The following is a 17,871-nucleotide window of genomic DNA, read 5'->3' on the forward strand; positions in this document are numbered from 1 at the left end:
ATCGATTTCCCCCCATCTATGAATAAAATAGAGACTGTCTTTGTAAATCACTGCGAGTTTATTCAAAAGGCACTCATGAAAAATAAACTACTCTCAGAGTGCTGGGAGATCCCAGGCCACCGCATGTAACCATAGTTCCTGCAGTATCTCACAGCTGAATTTGCAGATACACGTTTGCTCCTGTATGATGAATGCTTGTACTTTCAGTGCGGTTGTTGACCATGTGCCTTCTCAGTACTTTCTCTGAATTTATCTCCTATTGCTTTGCACTGATCAGTACGTGGACAGCAGAAAAATGACAAAAACTTTGATCTATGTTCAATGCCCGTACAGGTGAGCAGTACTGAGAGGGTTATTTATAACCGGGCGAGATTCTGGTCAGATGCTAAATGCTGAGGGGAAGCATTTGATATTGAACTCTTGCTTCCACGTAAAAAGCACAGATGCTCTTTACAAGGACAGTCCACTCTTTTGCACCACATTTAGTTAGCTGAGGGGTGCACAGAGATTTTAAACTAACTATTTTTTTGCCAACCATTTTAAAGACAGTCCACAGCTATATACTAGCTGATTAAACAGAAGAAACACCTTATACTGCAACTGTCAACTTTAGACAAAATTTAGAGCTGTAAAAACTGCAGATTTCATTACTGTTCCATCAATGTAAAACGGTTGCCAGAGGGTTTAATGTGATCCTGAGCTAAAATAAATATAAAGTAATTGCATAGAAACTACACACTTAAAGTGTATTTCGAGTGTATGATTTGGAGTCACATGGTTATACTCCACTCAGCAGGATGAGAACATAATGTGCCATGAGTGGAGCGGCACTGTATGACTGTGTGTTCCGCCAATGTGACTATTCAAACAGGGTAGCAAAGCAACACATTCTCAAGAGTTGTTGAGCTCTGCCGACACAGCCATTGAACACCAGAGGTGGAAGTAGACATGGGGGGAAGGTACTTCACAGAAATAGCAAAAGAGAATGTAGGGTTGTAATGAAAGCAAGTTAAAGAATGAGAAAGAGCAAAAAAAAAAAAAAAACCATTCCCAGACCACCCTTTCACATGAAACACGTTCTATAATTCACTTTCCCCTGGACCCAGGCACCCAGCAGGATCCAAAGGGTCCAACAGCAACTGACAACATATGAAAGGGTCCAGGTAATTTGATGTGGGGCGACGTTGAAGGGAAAATAAAAGATGGAGGGGGGGCCAAGCTGTGAGCGGCGAGGTGCGACGACAAAATAATTGAATCTGTATCCTGCATAGGGCCCACTCGTTGCACAGCCATCTTACAGTGGATGGGTGGGAAGTTAAACAGATAGAAGCAAATCGCATCTGGCCATACCAGAGACTGCCTCTTCTAAGGCTCTAGAATGGCTCATAGAAGCAGCCAAAAGCCCAGCAAATTTGCTGACCCTCAGTTGAAAAACGACATTTTCCTTCAAAATTCTAATATTCTGGGTGAAAGGCCTTTTCAAAGTAATGTCTTGATTTGAGTTTAGATTTATTCGAGAGTTTAAACTTTGTTCATGCTGGATATACAGGGCTGCATTAGGATGTTTTCGCACAGCAGCTACAATCAAACTGAACAAACGCAAATTCTCACTTTAAGCTCAGAATATGAAATGACAGCACCAGCAGTTACGTGAAAACGGTTTCATTTGGTGTTCAAAGTATATTCAAAGTTTTTGCATCAAACGAAAAAAATTCCTCTTCATTACAAAGTTCCTTTTCAGTTGGATGCATCATAACGGAAAAAAAGTCTTCCAGGGAGATCTCAATCTGAATAATTGGCTTTTGTTTTACTATGGGATGAAGAGAAAGAAAGCTACAGTACCAAAAATGTTCTTAACCTGTGAGGTTTCAAAAGGGGTGATTACATGGCATTGTCTCCAATCTCTCTCAACCTCTCCAATCTCACTCAACAATGAATTCCAGCGTGGATATGTCACCACTATTTTTACATTGAAAATAAGCTGTAATTCATTAAACCCAGTTGGCAGAATACCAGGGCTACCTAGAACCCTCTCAACCCAATTTGCCATTGATAAACTTTGTTCATTCCTTTCTGTTTTCCAGTGCTGTGGTAGACATGAAGCTCTTCTGACAGCTCCTTTATTGTATCCTTACCTTATTAAATAACCCATGATGAAAAGAGAGATAAACCCCATATGCACTGCTGTACTTCATTTTGATTTGTGCTGTGGAGGGGGGAAAAAACTGGGTCAAGCTTGAAGCAATAATGACGGTATAATGCACTCACACAATCACTTCTCCGGCTCGGAATAAATCAAAATGCAGCACCCTTCATAGATAATAACATTCCCCAAGATATGAATTGATACCAAAAAAGTTAGATGAATGAATCCACTACCACCTAACACACATTCTGCGTCGCAGTGGCATTCAGAATGCCTGCCTTTTAACAGAATGCCTGTCTTAACCCAAGACTGATCAAATGGACTATGCATGACTAAGTAAGATAGTGTATAAACAACTGGGGTTGTAATACACACGGAAGCCATCTGTATGTTTAATTAACACAAGGGGGGGGGGGGGGGATACCTGGATAAAGAACTATGCATTGTAGACCAAATGATTTTCATGGATAATATAATTTCAACATTTAAAAACGCAAATGCTGTTGCATATTTAATCTGACAAATTTATTTTCATTGGTGGCTTTTAAGCATTTTTTTCCACAGAAATGTGCTCAGTTTTCAAAGTTATTCAAGACCAACAGTGCTAATTATTAATGTCTTCTGAACTCCATGAAGGTAATGTAAATCTCAAATCAGACCAAAGCCAGTATTGGGTCCCAAATAATGAGTTTCGCGTGGAGCTGCCACACTTTTGCTGCTCCCACAGTAAAGCAGATAATTATAACACTGACACATTTAATCAGCAGAATATCACCAATATTTCTCATAGCCCAAAAAAAAAAAAAATGCATTTAAGATACTAAATAAAAATGTGCCTGGAGACTTAGTTGATAACCCCCTGTTTCCATCGAAGCACCTTGCTAATGGCCTCTGTTATCAAAACAATCATTGAAGTTGGTTTGAAAATTTACACCACAATGACACCAATGGGGGTCATTTGCTTTAAAATGTTATGCACTCTGAAGGCAATGTTATATACTCACATTTAGTCACAGCAGGAGCTCAGTCGCCTTAAATTTAATTACAGTATACCACAAACTGTGATCTGAAGCATTGGGGAGGGGGACTCAGATCAGACGTAACTGTATCAATAGTCTTATTCAACAAGGTAATTTTTCCTGCACATTGTACAGGGAGTAGAATTGTGGGCAATGAGATTTTGTCTTGAATACCGTTTTAATTACTTAATTGGAGCACTTAATTAGATGGGAACTTGACTCCTCCGTTTTCTCCATGTTGATAATTTTTCTCATTGAAAAGCAGCTCTACAATGACCATGACTGTACCCCTCCAAGACTGAAGCAGCAAAGTGCTCAAAGTAAGAGGTATTCCTATCCAATCATCGTAGCAAGATCTCACAGCACCGTTCTCCCCGTGCTTATGATTACTCAGAACATTAAATTAATCCCTTGTGTTCACGGAAGGGCGTTGGAGTAAATGTAACACAATTTTTCATCAAAATTGTATTAAACACAGGCAGTCACTGACAAAATAGTGACACAAACTTTGTGATGTTTGAGAATCCATTTGAAATTAACACGACCACTATTTAGCTAACATGATTTTGATTAAACGCATCAGTGTGTTTTCAATGATGTATCTGTTCTTCTTGTTTTTAGTTTCACTACAAGTTAATCAGACCCTCCCAAGCACACACACTCACACACAAACACACACCCACACACACACACATGCATACACACACACACAAACACATCTTCATCTTGGCTGTTGTCATTGCGTGAAGGATGGGGCATTAACATTTAAATGTGTTTCTTAATGCAGACCCATTTACATTTATATTACAGAATTCCACAGACGACAGAATTCCATAGATGGAATTCCAATGATATGCAATACTGTGGTGGTTGGTCTGTTTGTCTGCCTCCCCCAGAGTTAAATCTACACAATGTGCAATTGTTATGGGAATCCCCATTGTTTCCTAGAATTCATTTCAGGGTCAGATGCAGGAAGTTGAGTGTTGCCAGGCAAAGGATTTTGCAGAGATATGAGTTACTGGAAAAAGCTAGAAGCGTAAGCTTATAGTTTAAGCTCTAACATCTGACATCAACAGATGAGAACCACAATTTTTAAAAAGCAGTAGTATATGTAACTGTAAATAAAGATATACTTTAAGCTAAAATGGTTTTCTTTATTTTCCAACAAGCATTCAACATTGTCACTTAACATAGAGCCAATAGTACAGTTACCCAGTTCTTGTCTGATTCCTACTACATCTGGGAACACTGGTATTCCCCTCGAGGGTGTTTAGTAAATACTATGAGTATTATGGATTTTGAATTCCTTGTTGGAATGCTGCACCAATATAGTGTTTTCAAAGCATTCAAATGATATTTTGATATTTTGAAAATAAATCTGACATTCAATAATCTGGCACTCTACTTGGCCACCTGTGGGAGAATCTGCCAGCTGTACCATAAAGGAGGTAAAACATTGCTGTCTTTTCTACTCTGCTGAAACACACACACAAGAAAATCTGAAAATCTTCTGCTAGCATGAACATACTAATGTGAACAGAATATCTGCTATGATGGGAATTTATTATATTATGGCTTTCTGTACTACTGGCAGGCCTTTTTCAGTTCTTCTGAAACAACATGTCTTGAGTGTCTATCTACTGGTCCACTGGGTTTTTGCATACTTTCACTGCATGACAGAAAAAAGCTTTACTTACAGGCCTTGTTTATTATGAATCTGTATGTCCATGTAAATCTGTGTTCCAGAACCACCAGCTATAGGCAATAGGGAGAATTTGTTGTATCAGGAGACTTTCTGCCCAAACCCAACTTGCAGTTTTAATGCTTTTGTTCCTCATGGAACAACCCCTTTCAAATTGTTTTATTCTGAGTCATTCTGATAGGCTGTTTACTTAGCGATCCCAGGATGACTGTTGGGAACCTCTGAGTGCACGTTGGCTTGTGTAAAGTCTAACCTGATACGACAGTTCCCAGAAGGCTGTCAACTGTCACTACCAAAATTCTATTTTATTCATGGACTCAGATGCCTGCATGCAGAAGGGAATCAAGAAAAAAAAATGAGCGGCTATATACAGCTGCCAACAAAAATTTCACAGTGGATGCTTGTATCCACAGTTGACATGCCAGTGCAGAGAAAAGGTGTCAATCTCATGGTCATCCTAACATTCAAAAGATATGGAGACAAGCTCTCTGACTCACATATGCATTTGTCGAACAGGAAATAACGAGAAAATACTCAAAATTGAGTAAAATGGAGGAAGAGAAAGAAAACTTGAAATCCATAACTGTATTGGTAGAACAGTCACACAGGCTGTATATGCAGTGATGTGGAAAAGAAAATATACCCATTACCCACTTTCATTTCTAAGGTTTAACACAGTATAACACAACTAACCCTCATGTATATATTTCACCAAGTCCTAATAATAGATAAATCTAACCTCGTGTGAGAGGTAACACATAACACATTTTACTTTATTTATTCACAATTCACAAAGTTGGGAATGCATAATAAAGAGTTCTGAGATATGATGTCAAGTTCTTTCTCTTATATCTGGTAAATATGAATGTGGAATTTTCAATCCGTAGACAAACTTTAAACACTATGCCTTTACTTAAGTCATTCTTTTTAACCGGCATTTGGAGCCTTCCTTAAATTCCGCTCTCTCCCTGCTCCCGACAGGGTTTTCTCTGACTGCTTTCGAACAGGGTAATCACAGTGACTGGGTCTTCAGGTCGTATAATGTTTCTTGGGGATCTGGCCTGGAATTTTCATGAATAATCCAAGAACCAGAAAGATCAGATCAACAAGACCAGGAGGAAGCTGAGAATTGCAGAAGACCCACACAGAAAGCATGCCGTACAGCACTGCTGCTTTACCATGATCTAGGCTGAGTTTGCATAGTTTCCAGCTGGGGTGAAGAAAGAGGTACATATCTGTTTCTGTATCTCTAATTATCACAATCACTTGCATGATCTGACATTCACTTATATTTCTTTATAGGCTCAGGAGTGACAACTGTAGACCAGTTGTTGTATATACAGCTAATAAGTTAATTAGCATAAGAGTAACTGTTGGAAACCAAAGTCGGCATACTTATGTCTGGCAGGAATCAGGATCCCAGTCCCTGATCTGGAGAATGCAGCACATGGTGTCAACTCCAAGGATGTTTTTTACACATGTAAAAAATGTATTATTTTTTGCTTGTGCAAACAGACCCAACTTGACAAAGCTCATGTAAAAAGTGGGTCTTAGCAGAGTAGCTTCTGAGTAGGACATGAACCCTTTTTCCACTGATTAAAAAAGAAACGTCTTCCAAACAGATCTTGTCTCTTTGCAAAGCTTGGTTTTCTGTTCCTCAGAATGAGTAAAGGCACAATGTGAAAAGAGGATCAGTTGGTACAACAAAGGAGGAACTGGCTAAAATGTTGGTTGCTAACTGAACTAGCCATGGAAAGTTAAATAGCTAGCCACATGGGATGGAAAACAAAGCAATTCACTTGAGTCTTTGGGTCTTTGATGGGTTTTATTATTTGGGTCATGCAATGGTTTTCTAGGAAAGTATGCAAAATATGATAATAACTGGACTGGCTAACCATCTGCAGTAATGGCAGTTACAAGTGATGAATGTTTATTTACTGCACCTTATTACAAATTCAAAAATGGTGAGTGAGTTCCTGCCTTTCCTCAAATTGCTCTTGCGCTCTGGGTTTGCCTTCAAAGCTTGCTGCGCCTGGCTACTTTAATCTAAAAACAGCCCAGGTATGACAGCGGTGGAAACAGTGTCTCTTGGCTAAACTGCAGCCACAGGCCATTGAGACCAGCAGTACAAATCCTGCTTGCCATTTCACTCACAGTTGAGAACTGCTCCACAGAAGAACGAGCCTCAAATCCATCACTTCTCAAAAGATTCCTTTTTTCCAGGTCAGAAATAGTTTTTCTTTCTTTGAAATCCGTGAAATGCACTGAATTGTAATTGGATCCTTACATGGGGAAATTAGCAGTTGTGAGGTGTGCTGAGTGGATGCCTCCTTCAAGGATCATGCCCTTAGCATTGTGGTGGACAAAAATAACCTGGGTCTGATGACCTCTTACCATGCAAGTAAGCACACAACCAATCAAGAAAAGGTACAATTTTTGCAATCCCAAAATAGATATTACAAGTTGATCTGATTGCTCAAATGAATTTGCTTTGTACTTTATGAACAATAACTCATTCATGATTGACAATCATCAGTACCCTGTGCACTGTTACTTCCTTTAACCTCACCCTGTCTTCAAACATCTTATAGCAATCCTGCCCTGTTATATTTAGAGTAGTAACAAAATTTAATTGGCATAGTGTTGCTATAATTACTGCAAACAAATCAGAGCATCATAACCTTCTCTGTGTTCATCTCACCAGCACCTACACAGTTTAGTTTCGTTGTGCTTAAAGACAACAGAACCCAAATGAACCATTTTTTCATGATGTCTCCATACATACAATGAACTCAGATTAATTTAGAAAATCCCAAGATATGGCCAGAATTGCAGTGTTCCAGTGACTCCATGTTTACCTTAACATGTAGATTTAGATGCAGGTCTTTCTTTGCGATGTAAAATGCTTACAGCAATGAGTACAATAATATCATATGATAAGTCTTGCCTCATAAGCCTCATTAGTCCTGCTTTTTAAAAGCTATAGTTTTAGTGTGGAAGTTTCATTTCTTAGTGGGCACTGAGGAGAGCAGAGCACTGCCATCACCAATGCATCAAAATAGTAGGCATAAGCAGAGAAGAACAATGTCTTTCATTGTGCTTGTCCTAAATTTTTAATATTTCAGTAGCATGGGAAGCCTTCACGAGCCTGTTTGAAGTCTGGCTGAGGTAGAAGATTCCTGTGGGCATAGAAAATAAACAAACTAATTCAGATGCTTCATTAAAATTTTCTTTTGTTTTCTTGCTACACCTCTAGATATTGTGATTGCCTTTGGCAGGAGGTGTGAAGAGTGGTCCCATTATTTTATATCTGAACGCAAGCAATGAAAGTTCATGCCTTTCAGAACAGGGGAAAAAATCATACAAAGCATGCATGGCTATGTCACAGTACAATTAACCCTGATGCATCATTAATTTGACTTCAGTTTGTTTTTAAATTAAGTGCTTTATTGTCATAATCCTTACTTCCACTCTAATTTTTAGAAATATTCAGTCATTATAACCAATTTCCCAGAAGATTTTCAGCTCTTATGACACATTTATGTTATGCTACAGCAATTATGTTGGCTAAGTGAGAAAATATGAATTCATTAATTTGACTGAAACTCACTGGGACCTGTTTTGGTCCCAGAGCAGACACTTCTGGGGCCTCATTTATAGAACGGACTTAAGATCAATTTTGATCTTAAGTATGACGCAGAAAACCACATATAAGTAGTTATTTATAAAACCTTACTTCGACGTGGAAATGATCTTATCTCTACGCAAAGTCTAGACTTGAAGTAAGTGAATTTCCTGCTGGTTATGTAGGGGTATTGCAGTTTTGGACGCATATGCGTCCAAGCCTGTGATGAACTTTGCATTAGCTTTATGAACAATTTGATAGGAATTATCAATTAAAGTTGTGAGGAATTAATTGACAGACGCAAGATGTTTTGAATTAAAAACAGGCTGCAATGTTCTATAAATAGTGTGTCAAATTAGAAAAATGTAACCATGGCTGTTCTTGCGTTATTGGAAGACATTGAAAACCGTGTTTTTAGAAGGGAGAGAGTTTTCAGAGACCGGAGTGACATTTTTGTGCATGATGATCTTCCAAAATGTTTGCTTTTCTCTTTTGGTCCTGACTAAACCCTCTTTTGTGCTAGCATTATAAAAGGGGAAATCGCTGATTGTAAGGCACGTTCAGGTACCGGTTAAGTTAATTTGAGATTTATAGATCACAGGTGCATAAGTTACAAATGGGCTTCTTAGAACCTGCATAAGCAAGGTTTTTTATGCTCAGTATCTTTTATGAATCGAACGTAAGCACCGTCGAAAATGATCTTAAGACTAAGTTCAAGTATAAATCTAAGAACATTTTTATAAATGAGGCCCCTGGGCACAAGTGGAATTGGTCGTTTTGCCGCCAATGGAGATGCGGTGGCAAGACATGAAACAAACAGCTAATTCTCGAACATCTACCAATTTGTCTGAATTAAAGCAATTCTGCAAAGAAGAGTGGGCTGAAATTCGTCCACGGTCATTTGAAAGATTGATACCAAATTATAGGAAACATTTGGTTGCAGTTATTGCTGCTAAACGTGGTGCAACAAATTATTAAGTTTAAGGGAGCGATATTTTTTTCACATGATGATATGGGTGTTTGATAACTTGTTTCATTAAATAAATGAAATAATAATTTAAAAATGTTTTTTTGTTTACTCATTTTCCCTTGTATGTCACATTTTGTCTAAAGATCTGAACCCATTCAGTGTGACAAATATGCAATATTAGAGGAAATCAGGAAGGAGGCAAATACTTTTTCACGGCACTGTATATAAAACACAATAAAATACAATGTAAATCAATCATATATGGCAAAATACACATCACAAATGTTTGGATTAAACATACAAACAGAGACATCCCAATCTATAAAGGAGAAAGTTTGCATTTATAGTTCTTAATTCAAAGGCTTAAGACAGTTGCATGCAACCACTGTCCTAACAGTGTATATCGATATTTAAATAAATAATTGCTTTTTTTGTTACTGCACCCGATGAACAAAAGCTGGAAAAAATATAAGCTATTTCCTTAAGATTAGGGTACATAGCTTGCTGTAATTTGTCCCTCCTTTCCAGTTTGTATACAGCTCTATGAGCTGTCCATATGCTCAGAGAACTAGGACATATCATAAGCCTGCTAATGACCAGGATCACAGACTCTGAAGGGGGACTTCTTATGGAGAGAGATAATGATTAGTCTCAGTATTGTTGACAATGTATTTATCATGACCATAAATAAGAGACAAGTCACAAACGTGTTTTACTATCCTAAAACAAATATCTTTCAACTTGTGCCTTGTAAATTGTCATTCAAATAAATGTGCACCAATTTATACAAATGCATACCTATTTATGTATATTTTCCCTTTTGCACAAGTACCTCATACTCAATCAAAAATATTTTTCCAATTTCCATATTTTTTGCAGTAAGACATGCTCAAATGTAGAATTGGCTTGTGAAGTGTTACATCTACATTCGCAGATCAGGAGACGCGTGTGCATTCAGTGACGCTAGTTTGTTTCCTTTTATATTTTTTTTTATTTTGAGATGTCGTCCCCCCCCCCCGTCACCTCCCCTCAGTGGATCATTTTGCGCTGTGAGTTCCATCTCATCACAGTGGCAGTCTGCAGTTGGTATTTCCCCTCCAAGATACCCTGTGTGGCGGTAGACTTGAGACAGCGAGAGACGTTTGGTGCTTTTGCAGTGCCTTTGTTTTGGTAATCAGTAGATTTTCAGCCATCTTTGATGGCAAGCTGAAGAGCATTAGAAAAACACAGCACATACCTTGGAAGGTAACCTTCATCAACATAAGTGGAGTAGATAGATTGCAGATATCACTTTTCATTATCATTATCATCATCATCATCATCATCATCATCTTTAGCACAGTTTTCTTCAGCTTGACAATGACAGTGGGCAAAGGCAGCAGCCATGTTGGTTGAATTGTCAATGACCACTGCATTGACCTTGTTTGAAATGTTGTAGTGCCCCACGATTTCTGCATATGCACTTCCTATTTGTACTCCTGTGTGGTGCCTTGTGAATCACATACATCAAAGCTTCACACTGTTAAAGAGTCCGGTCCAGAACATAGTGGTCCATCACTCTGAGGTAGGAGTTTATTGATAACTACACCAGTGATTTAGAGTGAGACATACTGATGTTGCTGTCTGTTCATGGGATGGCCTTGACCCTAAGGTCATTGCACGGTTTCTCCTACGATACATTCGGCAGGGTGGCCCACCTAGCCTGCAGAGTTTGATGGCCCTTATAAAAAAATATAATATGGCAATGTCATGTTTGAAAACTAATTTAATATGATTTAATAATCAATAGAAACTTTGTGACCCATTTTCAGAAATTATCAACAATAAAGGACTACGTTTGTGGTCAAAGTATGAAATTTCAGCATTTTGAGTCACTGTTATCTCACTGCAGTTGGCTGCATGGTCATGCGCAGATGAGTGGATTTGTTTATGTTCATGATTTACCACAGGAAGACCAATAACTAGCTTAATGAGAATGTAGCAAAGACACTTGTGTTTGGGTTACCACTGTTTTGCGCTGAGTGTAAGATAGAACCCTTCATTTTAATTGTGGTCAGTGGGTGTTCAGAAGGATTGGTAACCAGTGGAGATTCTCACACAAGCAGGGGTGAAAACACATGGCAGGTCAAGACACACAATATAACCCCCCCCCCCCCCCAAACAAAAAAAAAAACATCTACTCAACCTGGCACTCAGTCACCATTCTGCCATCACATCCCTTACATAAAAACCGCTACATTGTTGGGGTATATATAAATCATTTGAAGAGTATTTGTATTGGTTGTTTCTTTGGAGTAACTAAAATACTACAAATATTATATCATGTTTGTTTCTTTGAAATACGTGAATGAATCATTTGAATAATTTGAACAACAAGTATGTGTTCTCAAGTATTCATTTTCTCAGGAAAGTATTTTCAAATGCTTTAAATTGAAATCATTTCTTCGAGCCAATTTATTTGCAAATACTTAAAAAAATATACCAAATCAGTATTTTAAATGAGAAGTATTTAATTAGTATCTGTATTTGACCCAGGTCTGGTTATGTGGTACATTACAATACGACCCTCAGAAAGTCAGGACATTTTTTGTGGCTGTGTTCTGTGCTGTGTTCAATGCTACATAGCCACACACCTTGTATGTGACCTAGACCTTACAGAGGTACATTACAAGAGAGCCAGAGTTACATGTGAAGATTGCAATGGAGATTACAGAGGTAGAGCGTGCACAAGACGGCAGGGACTGGTTGGCTGCAGAGCTGTTTCCCTAGTGAGTACATTCATTTTATCAAGTGCATGTCTTGAATGAATGAAACTTGGTTAAAGTGGTGAATTTTTTTTGGTTATTTCAAATAGTGGTATTGAACAAAAATTGACAGCAAAGAAACCAAGCTATAATAAATTCAAACTAAACATGCGGTCTTCTATCCCGTTCTCTGATTCGCAAGCGCGGTGCCTGTTAAATTGAATCAGTAGCGGTTATCAGGACGATGGAGAGGCAAACTGGAGGGTAACTCTGCAGCTGCCTCCTGCTCCTGACCAGTCTGAGAATATTCACCCGGTGGAATTGTTCACAGAAACCATTTATTATTGTTTATAGCACTGGCATATTAATGGAAAATATATTTTGTTTGAAGAGGAAAATAAACACTGAAAAAGGGTATTCAGTCTCCCCTTTCTTTTGATATGAGTAATAGTTTATAGATGCTCATAATGGAGCTTCTCATAATATGCTTGTACTTGGCTATGAGGAAATTAGAAGCTGGCACGAGCACACAGTTTTTATTAAAGTAATTTGAATGATTTGAAGGGTGATTTGAATGGCAATAATGCAATAAAACCTCCACCACACTGACAATCAGTTTATTCATACTGAACCATTTAAAACTGTGCTGCAGTTGTGCTAACACAAAGAGTCGAAATGACAAAAATTGAGTTGCACAATTTTTGTTGGTACCGTTTAATAATTGCATCTTGACAACACACATATTAATCACTCTGACATTTTTCTTGCCAACATCATCTTCAGGAAAGCGGATTGGGTGGAGGTAAACATATTGTACTCATAACAACCAGGTCTGTATAATAGCTATGTACAGAAAAAAACATTTTCTATGGGGCCAAATGACTCATGATACTTTTTCCTGTCCAAACACTGATGAAGTTCTTTCAGCTGTTTTGCAATTAACTTTAGTGCGGCAAACTAGGTATCTTGCATGTATGGTAATATAAAATTACTTCAGGGCTATCCTCTCAAATGAGGAAATAATTAATTTTGCCGATTGGACAAAACAATTGTGCAATCAGAAATAGATTACGAATAACACATTGCCATTTCCTCGGCTGTTTGGCATTTAAGGGTTAGGAGGAAGAAACTGGCACAGCTTATGCAGATACACCATTAACCTCAAGGTAAAATGCAAGCCAAAATGTCCCCTCAGTCCAAGTCATGGCTGGGAAATTAACAACCTCTTTTTTTTGCGTGACGTTACTCTAAATGTTGTGAGCCCACAGTCTTATCAGCAGCCCTCCACTGTGGTTAAAGGAAATGTCATGGAGTATAAAGTTAATGTACTGCCACTTAATGCCTATCTGTTTTTTTCCAGGGCCACATGAATCAGAACAGAGGAGTGCAGTATATCCTTCTTTGGTCTATAGCCTGTGTAGTGTTTTGGCCTTCAGGTTCCTCAGCAAGGTCTTAAGGCACTTAATAATATACAAGCTCATTGTCTGTTCATTGTCTGTTCAAATTCATTAATGGTGTCAAAGCCACTGAGTGCAGACTGAAAACATATTAACCAAAAAACAATGTTTTCCAAAAATATATATATATGGAAAGAAACTGCAGCAATGATATGATCATGCAACAGGAAGGTTAACTAGTAACATGGTGCTGGGTTTTTTTTATGGTGAACTTCTAGCCTTAAATACAACTGAAATGTATTCTAAAACCTGCATGAACGCAAAATCTATTGAAAAGGATGCCAAAGGCAAAAGAGCCGGTGCATCTGCATGATAATTGATACTGAGATGCCATCTGCTGGACAAATTTTGAAAATGGGAAAAAATCTAAAATCTAAATTTAAAGATACCTATGGGAAAACAGAAAAGTAATTGGCTATTGTAAACATCTGACAGGCCCAGATGAAGAACAGTTGTTAAATTACAAATTTTGTAACACAATTTTAGCACTAGATTTGAGTCAGGATTAGACATGTAAGCTGTAGGCTAGGGGCTGTATTAGAACCTTAATGAGGATTTGTATTGCATTTGCAAAGACAGCACGCAAGTCTAACCCCATGACATACCAACAAACCCCTCAAAAAAGTAACAATTCATTCTTAATTTCTTCCGCATTTTAGCCTCCTCAACCCAAAATTTCCCTTTGAAACAAGATAAAAGGGCAGTGGACATTAAAAGAACAAAAAATGAGACACAGAATTCTTCTCATCAGAAGTGTATGGATTGATGATTAGTTATTAAAATTTTAATTCTGGCAAGTCTTCTTGTCAGAAGTTTGTGGATTGATGAATAGTTCTTACATTTTTCATTCGTAAATTGTAAAATTGTATTAAATTCTGTAAAAATCCCACAAAACATGATGAATATAAAATTTACTGGACCATTGTCCTGTACAGATGTTGAAATAAAACTACAATAATGACATCCAAATTAAACCAACCAGCATTCAAATAAGAGCTCATCCTTTTTATTTGTATGAAAGGGGTTGCTTTGAGATGCATGCTCAGAATGTTATCACTACAGCTCATAAAGCAAATATTATTCCAGATGGAGAAGACAACACATTATACATTTGCATAAATATGACTACAGATACTTCATGCATTTTTCATTTCAGAAACGATTCAATTTGACATAGGGAATGCTCAGCTGTGTTGAAGTAATTTAAAGGGAATCTTGTTGCAGTGAATTTGTTTGAAGTATTAAAAGGTTGGCCATACACTTGTCTCTTTTTGTTTAAAACAACCAGTATTTCCTCAGAATGTGATTATCTTGCTAGCAACCATTTTATGAGCATAAGCAAACAAGATGTGGGGGCCTTGGTCAACAGCAAACCTCAGTCAGTGATAAACAAACCTTATTTTCCTACTGATCTAGAAAGCTTCCTTCACAAAATAGTCCACAGTACAAAGGAGTTATCCAGGTTTCAGTTCCTGGTATTCAGTTCAGATTTAGTCAGTCATTTGTGAGAGTTAATTCATGCTTAATGCAACATAACACAGATGAGGCTCTGTGCCATTTGCTCTGTCATTGAACCTTTAATTTTTTCACAAATTTTTTCCGCGATCATGTGGCTACACTTGCCACAATTAGTTTCCAATTGATTTCACCTGTCAGTCCATAATTGAATCAATTAAAAATGTAACGTCTTTCGAAAGGAAGTATTTTTAATACAATATTTTACAGAAAATTAAGGCGATAACTTGATTTGGCTGATGTCCTGGGATATGAATGGTAAATATGTATTCTTCATGGCCCATGCGGTCATTTATGACATAATATGACCTTAAGAGGGTACACTATCCTCTAGGAGACATTAAGGGTCTCATTAAGAACAATTAGCAGCTCATTACTATTCAGAGGGTGCAATTATTCTAGGAGCAAAACCAGCATACACACTTGGTCCCCAGGATGAAATTTGATAATCCCTGATTTAGATCAGCTTGCGTTGGCTTAGAAATGTATACCACTCTGTTTTTCCACTTTAAAAACCTCCAGTTTCAGAGGCGTTTCATGTCAAATTCAAGAGTAATGTTATATAAGAAATACAAGATTTTATGAACAGTATCAGATTCAATTAGTTAAATAGGCCCACAAAACTGTTACAACCCAATGGTTTAAGCAAGTCCAACACAGTCTTGTTTAAAATGCATATAGTTATGGCGGATGAAGAAATGTAGAATACACATAACACCATAGCCATAGCCTTTCACATGAGAACAGGTTACCAATTTGTATTGTATTGGTATTCTATAGAGTTTTCATCACTGTATTATTTATTTAAAGTACCTTTTTCGTTTAAACACAGTGCCCTCCAAAATGATTAACAGCCAATGAGCTACCTACAGTATATTATAAAAATGGGGAAATTTATATTCTTGTATATTAATACAGTTTCTCAGAGAATAAGATTTTGTTGAACAAGTATTGTTTTACAAAAATATATGTCACTATTAACATCCATAATAATTATTTTAAATGGATCAACATGCTCCTTTACTTTATTTGTTTATTTCAAATTTAGGGAATTATATTCTGGCCTCCAATGGCTTCCAAATCAAGGGTCATACTTTACCATGGGGAAAGACAAAGAAGAGTAAGCGTTGTTGACCTCAAGTCTTGGTTGAGATGGTTACAAGCAAATGATGATACCACTTTCCACGGTTAGATCTATGACAATGTAACTATACAGAGGACATGTGTGGCCTCTGGCTTCCTGACAAAATACTGACCCTCCTCTGAGTCAAGTTCACAATTAACATCTCTGGTCAACCAAGGCATAATTAAGTGCCTGTGCCCTTCCTCTTATGACCCTGCAATAAACTCACTGCTTGGTCAATTAAGGTACCAGCTTGGAGCAGGAACATCCCTTTTAGGAGGAAATGGGGAGCACAATTTAACACGCTTAAACATTAAAGCAGTAATCAACGGTTTATCTACTATATCAGAATTTGATTGACAGCTCTGATACCATGAGCTAATCAAATGTTCATGTACCCAAAGTAATCTACCAATCAGGTTCCAGGGAACAAATGTGGGATTCTGTTGTGTCAATGACTTTGTGATGATGGATCCTTTTGCCAGACACCAAAATATTTATCTTCTGCCTTTATCCCTTCTTCTTTCTGGTCTTTTCCTGTTAACATTACTGCCCATCTTCTGAGTGTATACTAAACACTGTACCTTTGCAATTTCTCACGGGATAAACATGCCACAATATGTTTACTTGGCTCAACACATCTAAGACTCACTGGTGGAGTCTCCTTCTTTGCCATATTTCTTGCAACTTTGGTGCCTATTTCACTTACACTACAGGCCAATGGTATTGGGCTCCCTGTGGTCTTAACAACTTAAGATTTCTGTCAATTTAACTACCCTTCCACCTTTTTCCATCCCCTCCACCTCCAACTTTGCAAAATGATTGGATAGACATACAATTTGTATAACAGTAATTAAAGCCGGCTTTTTTCTAGTTGTGTTTAAGATTATTTTTCAAGTAAAACTCACCTTTTTGTCATTGCAAGTAGAAATTGAAAAACAACTTTTTTCACTTTGGTTTGTTATTCAATTAATTTGCATAAATTAACCAAATTCTTCTTTACCTAAAGTAAAATTAAAATTAAAAAAACACAGATGGCCTAATACTTTTGGCTTGTACTGTACATTTACAACTTCTGGAGGTGCATCTTTACGAGATGCTGTGGAGCTTTATTTAGACACAAACCCCTGAATACCCTTTATCTGCCATTGTAAAGCTGGCAGGTTGTCAGAAACTCTTCTGAATATCTAAAATGTCCTTCATTGAAATCAAAACCATACACTACATCTAAAATAATTTTAAAAAAACTATGGAAAGCAAGTTATCTCTTATAGTGGGAACTACATTTGAGTTGATTAAAATCTTTAAGTAAAGACAAAAATTGCATCTAGCTCAAGTCACGCTTACTGCACCTGTTTCCCACACCAAAAAATTAAAATTAAAACCCTTGGAATCCATTACCCCGTTATGTTCAGCTATTTCTCATTTTGTGTCCCTGACTTGATAAAACACTGGAACATTTAAAAGTCACTAACATTAGCTGTTGTTTTCAAAGCAAACACTCTTCAAAGCAAATTTCTGCACCTTATTCCATCACTCACAAAACATTTAACATGCAAGCACACACTGG

This window comes from Anguilla rostrata, chromosome 5 (assembly GCF_018555375.3).
Source record: "Anguilla rostrata isolate EN2019 chromosome 5, ASM1855537v3, whole genome shotgun sequence".
NCBI classification, from domain to species: domain Eukaryota; kingdom Metazoa; phylum Chordata; class Actinopteri; order Anguilliformes; family Anguillidae; genus Anguilla; species Anguilla rostrata.